Source organism: Rutidosis leptorrhynchoides, chromosome 11 (assembly GCF_046630445.1).
Source record: "Rutidosis leptorrhynchoides isolate AG116_Rl617_1_P2 chromosome 11, CSIRO_AGI_Rlap_v1, whole genome shotgun sequence".
Classification (NCBI taxonomy): domain Eukaryota; kingdom Viridiplantae; phylum Streptophyta; class Magnoliopsida; order Asterales; family Asteraceae; genus Rutidosis; species Rutidosis leptorrhynchoides.
In genome coordinates this window covers 99,478,247-99,487,338 of record NC_092343.1, presented here as the reverse complement: position 1 = coordinate 99,487,338, position 9,092 = coordinate 99,478,247, and positions in this window count along the sequence as shown.

Below are 9,092 nucleotides of genomic sequence, written 5' to 3'. Positions count from 1 at the left end.
TAGAGACCAGGTGACTTAGTTGGTCGTAATGAACTCACGGGTATGTCTATGTATCCGAGAGAGTTGATCACATCGAGATTCGGGTAACGGTTCTTGAAAGTTATTTTGTAATCGGGACGCTAATTACATCATGATGGTGATTTTTTCGCGAAGGGTTACTGATGTGCGAGAAGTGTCGTATAAATTGTCGTATAAAATAATATGGAAAAATACCGATTAAAGATTTCTACACACTAACGGGCAGTGTACCCGATCGTGTAGTAGTATAGTAACTGGTTTAGTTCCGTGTATCGTTCCAAGGACAGTTGTATTAGCCAAACTAGAATTAGAAACTATATTACGATTAACTAAGTAAATGAAACTTAAAGGTACAAGTTTTATGTTTTGGTGGCCATTTAACGATTTAGCCAAATCAGAGAAGGTTAAATGTAAAAACAATATTTTTGGTCTTTTAAATTTATAAGATGAAAATAAATGCAAAGAAAGCAAGTAAGATAGTTTTGATTTAAATCAAAGAGATGAAATGTTCATCTAGATATTTTACCCTCGGTATTGGATGTAAGTTTTGATATTAAGGCCTGATTGAATAATTATGTGTGTAAGTTATCTAATAGGTTCACTAAGAGTTCTCTTGAATAAACACGCAAACACAATCACAAGATCAAGGGTTCCCTTTTCACTATGGTTCTTGTATTTGTAATCAAATAACTATTATAAGCATGCTAATCACCTAAATCAACCCGCCAAGAGTTCTGTTTAGCGAGTACTCAAACTAGAATTACTAAGTGAGGGTTCCCTATTACTTAGACCTTTTCGTTTGTGACTAGTTGATTAGCTAGATCAAAGACTTGAATAACAATTGTCTTTGCGTTCGCTCTACACAATTCATTCCTATTTTGTTTAACCATTTTAATCTAGTTTACCCCCTTGGTCCGGTTTAGTAAACAATCAATCTAAGACAAGTTGATTGTAAATCAATATGATACATCAACAAGAGTTCTCTTTATCAACAACATATCAATTAACTAGATACAAATGATTTTAACAGCAATAAGCATGGTTCTTAATTCAAGCTTTAATCTATCACACATAATACATTCAATCAATAAGATTACATCCAATACCTTGGTTATTAATCTAGATAAACATTAAAGAAACTAGCCAACAATCATGGTAACAGACAACATAACGATCAGATTAACAACTGAAATCATTGTTTTAGAACAAGGAATAACCTACAAGAACAAGGAGTTCTTGGATGATGAAGGTTTTGATCTTTGATGTCTTGATGTTGAGCCTCTTCCAAGAGCTTGGAGTTCTCCAATTTTGCTCCTAAAAATCGTCTCTGTACTCTCTGGTTCGTAAGTTATGAAACAGTCCCTCAAAACAGTAGTTTTAAAGTGGAGAAAGTAGGTAAAAAGCACAAAAGTCGGCTGAAACCTACTACGGGAAGGCTTCCAAAAAGGCTGGACGGCGTCCCGTACTTAAGAGCTAGACGGCGTCTTCAAATCCAGGACGGCGTCCTGTTTCAAGAGGCTGGACGTCGTCCTATAACCCCGGACGGCGTCCAGATATGCTGAAATCCACTGTTTCGCTTTCTTTTCAATCCTCTTTTATTTGGACGAAGCCTAACACCTTGGAAGCTTTGTTTTACCATTTTAGAGCACTAAATAGACCTTAAGTCGTATCGGGATCAACCAATGTCATAAATCATCAAAACTCTTTGTAAATCACTCTTCCGATACAAATTTGCGCATCTTGGATTATCACTTGTAGAAACGCCTTCATTATCCTCGATTCTAGAGCATTTTACACGATATTGCGATAGATATATATGATGTTATTGAGCAATATCAAAACACCCCACACTTAAACCTTGCTTGTCCTCAAGCAATTCTTTCTTTACAAAGTAGAACAATATCAAACATAATCACACAATATAGATTACAAACATTACATGAATCACTCGAAGCACACGAAACACACACGTTGATATGAAACACAACTCACGCTATATACACAATGGAAACACACGCTTTAAGTATAGCACACTTTTATTGAAATCACACGCACGCTATATACACAATGGAAACACACACACACACATTTTTGGGAGATTAGAGCCAAGTATCCGAAAAATTTGACCCTAGGGAAATCTGGATCTTATGAAAACGTTTTATGGTTTTGAAAATATCATGCTAGTTTTTAATACTATGCACGTTTTCCGATTTTGATCGGATTTTCTGAATTTTTAAAAATGAGTGCGGGTTTCCCGCTATTGGTCAAGCCAATCCCTCCCACGGTACCTAACATTACGAGATGTCGGTAGAAAATAATGTGCTTTAGGAGGATACACATTACGTCCGGACATCATTGACAATTATGAGGTAATCATCTAATCCGTTAAATAAATCATGAAGATTGAGGTTTATCAGTCTTAAAAGCTGATATTTTACCTTTCTGGAGGTTATCCTTCCGGGGATCTGATAAATCACTAACATTTTGTGTATACATGGTGCCCCCCGTTTTACTAGTTAATCTCCCTCATTGAGATAAACTTTGACTACCAGTTTCCCTGTTTGACGTTGAGGCCTGGTAGATATCCAGTCGATGTCAGTAATGACTTTTCAAGAGTTTTTTGTCACCCTACAACTGGTCTGGACTACATCTTCTGAATTGAATCAGTAAGTGTGTCATTCGGAAGACTTTACTTCCTTGAGAATGAAAAAGATACATCCTATTGGTCATATCAAGTGGTCGGACGCAACATTGTCCTTGTTAGGAGAAACAATGAGGACCGTCCTTAGAGTTTTCGATCTGGCGCGAGATCCGGTTTCCGACCACGCTATACAATCACCGCTCTCTCACGGTTTACACTCGTTTTGGTACAAGTGACCTACAAGTTAGCTTACTAAACTAGTAGGATTTTCATTCAAATAATTGAATGATAGTGCAACTTCAAAGACTATTAATAATTTAAAATGTAAACCAACATTTATTTTCTAGATTTTAAGATCATAATGTGTATAACATGGTTTTTGGACTTTTAATCGTTTTTAAGGCTACTTGAAAATTTTAAAATTTTTATAATAAACGCCTTAATTTTAGTGAAACGAGTTCCCGATAAATTTCTATTCCCCACCCCACACTTGAGATCATGCAAGGCCCTCATTGCATGAAATCAGAAAAAGGATTAAATTTAGAGGGTAAAGCGATAGGGTGATTGTAGAAATTTTCAATTTTTAACCTGCAAATCGTGGAACATGTAGACGGATGCCGCTGAACTTACTGCCAGCATAAGAGCATCGTCCATTCCGCGATTATCATCATACACACATCATAATATCAAATGTCGCTGAACTTAATGCCAGTCTTTGAAGTTCAATCACGCTGCACAAATTAACAAATCACACAATTTATAATAAAAAGAACGGTGTTTTTACAACCACAACCGTTCATAAATTCACACAATTAGCCAGTTATTACAAACCAAATATTGTCTAAAATCACACCACACAAATTAAATTTTCTCAAAACAAAGTACAAAATGATCAAAGGCACGCAGGCCTAGTTATCATACGGCCAAAAATAATTACCCGAACCATCTCTGTACGGGCGTCCCTGTGGATATTCCCGCTCAAATCTGTTCCGAGCATCCTGCAACGCAGCAGTAGAGTTATAAATTGGATGAGGGGGAGGTGGATGTTCAGGATCCGTGTAGTATTGGGGTGTCAGACGTGTCGTTCCATAGTACTGCTCGGGGTTGGAATAAAACAACTCTGAGTTATGGTTATTCCAATCAATACCATAACTGTTCCATCCCGTATTGTGTACTTGAGCAATCTGGCGTTGCTCCATTCGTTGCTGACTATCCCACATTTGGTTGTTGTGCGTCCTTTGTTCGTTCGGGCTCAACCTCATGTTATTAACACTACCAACCAAACTGTCCCAACTTGATTGGGACGGATGCCACGGAACCTGATCACCAACGTAAGTCTGTGCCTCCATTTCCGCCTCTTCTTCCTGCTGCTGTTCTTGCTGCACGCCACTGCCACTTGCGCCACCTGCGCCACCTGCCTCAAAAGGTACCAAATGCCCATTTCTATCTTTCATAAGAATTTCAGCATTAATATAAGAAACCTTTTTTAATGGTTTCATGACGTTCGTACGCTCCTGTAATCTGCTGAAATCTATGTTAAAATGTCGAGCAATTCGGGTGATGTAGTGGCCTCCCAGAAGTGGCTTCTGTTGCCGTGTCTCGGTAGCAATGGCCAGGAAATAATTACCGATCAACCCAGGAATGTCGGTATAGCAACCCCGCTTTATTTGGTCCATAATCCATAAATCCAACATTTTCACTTTCTCGTGACCCTCAACCCTCGCATTAAAAGTGCATGCGATAAGTCTATGAAGCAGTTTATCATCCCGGGCTGCGATTTCGTTGTACCTGTGCCTGCTTGATCTAAACTGTGCAGCCGCATTCGGCCTACAAATCCTTCGCCAATAAGAAACATCACTAAATTCATGCCAGCCAACATAATCGGAGGCCCGCAAGTATTCACCTAACTGGGTATCGGTGAGTTCCTCAAAAATACCCAAAACTCGGCATAGCTCAAAACTACTTATACCCCTGTACTCACCCCCTAAACGAAATCGAAGAAAGTCATTTGACAAATAATCGCTGACATTGTTAAACCGCACAGTTGAGTAGAATTCTTTAAGCAGCACCGGATAAATTGGTTCGTTGATGCTGAAAACTTGCTCCCAAGCGTGGGGGACTACTCTACCGTAGGGGATGACGAGTAAGTTAGAAACATGGCGGCGCATACCCGCCTCTTCCAATGGGCCCCAGATAAAATACCAAGTGGCATTAATAGGCCTACGGTTTATCGTCTCAAATGTTTCTGTGTAGTCTTCATCGTTTTGAACCTGTGTCAACCAAACTCAAGGATCATTTCGATCCTCCTCTTCTTCTTCTCCTGACGATGATGATGAATGATGTTGCTGTTGTGGTGGTGGTTGTCGTGGTGGAGCCAAACCTGCTGTCCTTCCTCTCTTTGCCGGTCCTCCTCGACTTGAATGTCCCTGCAAAACATTAACACCAAACCAAAAGAACATAGAAACCGTTGTGTTAATGTTAGCTAAAACATAATCGAGTAGCAAGAGAACTTAATCATTCCATTTCAAGTTCATAAGTATTATGACTCATTTAAGCAAAAGCGTATGTTCACAATTTTAAACCAAAGTCAACTATAGTCAACATAAACCCGTTAATAACTTTTCAAAAATGAAAATCACAACTTCACAATGTAGCATCAACTTATGACTCAAGGATTCAAGCATGATATGTTATAGGTCATAACATTTAAATTTGCATTCTAATGATATTCATCACAAATCATAACACATTTTTCGCAATTTTAGTTCAAATGACTTATTATAACATCATACATTATGGCATTCCATTCCATCAATTTACTTCAACAGGCCCATACAAATGAAAATCAAGCATACATACTTCATAAGTTCATTACAATTCAACAATATGCTAAAAAATTCAAGCACATTCAAAAATGACCCGGCCAATTTGACATCAATATCACCAACATAATTAAATACTTCACATGATTCATTAACATCATACACAAACTCAACATCATGAACTAATCACCCTAAATTCGGATTCAAATTCCACAAACCCTAAAATCATGAACAAACCCTTAAAAGCATGTAATCTTTGCAAAATAAACACATTATGGGCAATTAAACTACTAAGGCATGTTAATCTTAACAATAATCATGCAAATCAAACACCCCACACTTATCCTTCACCAATTTATAGATATAAACATACAATTCAAGTAATTGATAAAGAAAAGTGTAAAAATGGAGTATCCATACCCTAGAAAACATGATTTGAAGTTTGGATTTGAAGAAGAAATCGCGAAATTGAGGTAGAAATTAGGGTTTTTGGAGAGTGTTTCGTGTTTGGCAGAGAGAAATGGATAAAAATGTGTTTTTGTGGTTAAGAAATGGGTTGGATAGGTATTTAAAACGTATTTTTTTTCTGAGTCAGTCACTCTAGACGGCGTCCAGAAAGGAGGACGGCGTCCAAGGTTTCATTTTGGGACGGCGTCTAGCAAAAGAGGACGGCGTCCAGGTCTTTAAATGGGGACGGCGTCCAGGAAAATGGGACGGCGTCCCATTGCACTAAAACTCACTGACCTGTTTTTCTGAGTCGCGCGTGTTTAAAGGCCAAACGTAAATCATTTTGTACCAAACTAAAATTTATCGTGCACACATTTCAAACCTATTTACAATTGTGAACCATTTTTTAACGAGTCGTTCACCAAACTCGTCCCCATTTTGATTTATGCTTTGTTCTTGAAGTTGAGGCTAACCTCATCCTCAATTTCTAGGGGACCATCAACATAGTGTTTGACCCGGTGGCCATTCACTTTAAAAGTATCACCCTTCCAGTTCACCATTTCAATTGTACCATAAGGGTACACCTTTCTAACCACAAATGGTCCCGTCCATCGGGACTTAAGCTTTCCTGGTGATAACTTGAAACGGGAATTGTAAACAAGGACACGATCTCCTTCCATGAATTCTTTTGGATGTTTCAATCTTTTGTCGTGCCATTGTTTGGTTTTTTCTTTGTAAATTAGAGAGTTGTCATAGGCTTCGAGCCTCAACTCGTCTAATTCGTTTAGTTGGGTCAAACGTAACCGACCCGCTTCTTGGTAATTCAAATTGCATGCCCTTAGCGCCCAATGCGCTTTGTGTTCAATCTCCAACAGGAGATGGCATGCTTTTCCGTATACCATACGGAAAGGAGTTGTTCCAATTGGTGTTTTGTAGGCCGTGCGAAAGGCCCACAATGCATCGTTTAACTTGATTGACCACTCTTTTGGATTTGCACCAATGGTCTTTTCAAGTATGCGTTTTAATGACCGGTTGGTGTTTTCTACTTGCCCACTTGTCTGGGGATGATAGGATATTGAAATTTTATGGATTACTCCATATCTCTTCAACACCTTTTCCAATTGCTTATTGCAAAAGTGGGTGCCCCGGTCACTTATAAGAGCTTTTGGCGTGCCAAACCTAGAGAAAAGTTCCATCAAAAAGTTTACCACAACTCGGCCATCATTTGTTGGTAGAGGTTTTGCCTCCGCCCATTTGGAAACATAATCTATGACAACAAGTATGTATAGGTAAGAATGAGATTTTGGAAAGGGCCCCATAAAGTCAATTCCCCAAACATCGAACACCTCGCATACTTGGATGCTTTGTTGAGGCATTTCATCCCATTTACTGATTTGACCGGCCCGTTGGCACGCGTCACAAGCCTTACAAACAGTGTAGGCATCTTTGAATATTGTAGGCCAATAAAAACCGGCCTCGTAAACTTTCCTCCCCGTGATTTGGGGACCAAAGTGCTCACCTGTTGGACCAAGGTGACAGTCAAGCAGAATTTCGGTGCATTCTTTCCCCGAAACACACCGACGAATAATTCCATCCGCACATCGCCTAAATAGATAAGGGTCTTCCCAAAAATAGTATTTTAGGTCACTAAAGAATTTCTTTCTTTTCTGATGTGACCAACCTGTTTCTAGGTACCCCCCAACAATATAATTGGCGAACTCAACATACCACGGATCTTCCACCTTCTCTACTCTCATTAGGTATTCACCGGGAAAATCATCTTTAATACTCGATTCATGGAGTACTTCAAGATTGGGATTTTCAAGTCTAGAAAGATGGTCCGCCGCGAGATTTTCAGCACCTTTCTTGTCCTTAATCTCGATATCAAATTCTTGCAAAAGCAAGACCCATCTTAGCAATCGAGGTTTTGCATCTGGCTTAGAGAAAAGGTATTTCAATGCCGAATGATCTGTGAAGACAATTGTCTTCGATAGGACAAGATAAGATCGGAATTTGTCAAAGGAAAAGACGATCGCAAGGAGCTCTTTTTCGGTTGTTGTGTAGTTTAATTGGGCTCCTTGTAAAGTCTTGCTCGCATAATAAATGGGTTGAAAACTTTTCTAAACCCGTTGGCCCAAAACTGAACCAACCGCAAAATCCGATGCATCGCACATTAGCTCGAATGGTAATGACCAATTTGGAGCTATGATTATTGGTGCGTTGACAAGTTTTTCTTTTAAAATGTTGAATGCCTTAGTGCATTCACTTGTGAAAACAAAGGGTGCATCTTTTTCAAGAAGTTTATTTAATGGCGTTGCAATTTTTGAAAAATCCTTAACAAATCGCCGGTAAAACCCGGCATGCCCAAGAAAACTTCTCACACCCTTTACGTTTGAAGGAGGTGGAAGGTTGGCAATGACGTCAACCTTTGCTGGATCCACCTGAATACCAACACTTGAGATTTTGTGCCCTAAGACAATGCCTTCTTTAACCATAAAGTGGCATTTCTCCCAATTTAGCACTAAGTTTGACTTCTCACACCTGATTAGCATTTTCTCCAAATTTAGAAGGCATGAATCGAAAGTGTCACCGAAGACTGAAAAATCGTCCATGAACACTTCCATGCAATCCTCAATCATATCGTGGAAAATGGCCATCATACATCTTTGGAATGTCGCGGGGGCATTACATAGACCAAAGGGCATTCGGCGATATGAGAAGGTGCCATAGGGACACGTGAAGGTAGTCTTTTCTTGATCTTCGGGGGAGATGGGAATTTGAAAGTACCCCGAAAAACCATCTAGGAAACAATAAAAGCTATTTCCTGCTAGTCTCTCTAACATTTGATCAATAAATGGTAGCGGAAAATGGTCTTTTCTCGTAGCTTCGTTTAACTTTCGATAATCTATATAAACTCGCCATCCCGTAACAGTTCGTGTCGTGATAAGCTCGTCCTTATCATTTGTGGTAACAGTTATACCACCCTTTTTAGGAACACAATGAATCGGGCTTATCCACGGACTGTCTGAGATTGGGTAGATTAGACCTGCATCTAGCAATTTAATGATTTCCTTCTTGACAACATCATGCATATGAGGATTTAGCCTTCTTTGACGTTGCACCACGGGTTTGGAATTTTCTTCCATTAAGATCTTGTGCGTGCA